Source organism: Thunnus maccoyii, chromosome 19 (assembly GCF_910596095.1).
Source record: "Thunnus maccoyii chromosome 19, fThuMac1.1, whole genome shotgun sequence".
Taxonomy (NCBI): domain Eukaryota; kingdom Metazoa; phylum Chordata; class Actinopteri; order Scombriformes; family Scombridae; genus Thunnus; species Thunnus maccoyii.
This window is the reverse complement of record NC_056551.1, coordinates 13730837-13731353: the sequence shown is the minus strand read 5'-3', so window position 1 is coordinate 13731353 and position 517 is coordinate 13730837.

Genomic DNA, 517 nt, shown 5'->3' with positions numbered 1-517 from the left:
AACATCCTATGGGTTAGCTTTAATTTCTAATTTCCATTTTTCGTTTTCTGAAGGGCATAAAGTGATTTTCTCCCCTCCCCGGGTGTTATCTGATCACTCACACACACACACACACACACACACACACACTTAACCATCCACCCAGACAACCCTATATTTGTAATTACACGTGGCTCTAACCACAGAACGTCTTCATATCCTACTGACCCTCATCTCTTAGGCTTTGAGTCCAAAATTTCACAATAGTCAGGTCTTCATCGACCAAGGTGAAACACTGACATTTATAAAGTTCAGACGAAGTAAAGATGTGCTGTTTGTTTCCATTGACTTGTCTTTTGTCAAAATATATAAAAACTGATCTAATATCAACCTTCTCAGACATTTATGGACTCGTGGAAGCTAAAAAGTTTAGTGATTCCATGAACATAATTTTGGGTGCACAACAGAAATTCAGTAGAAAACCCAGCATGATGCATGACGTGGTTTCATGATGAAAGTAACATAGCATACCTTCAAA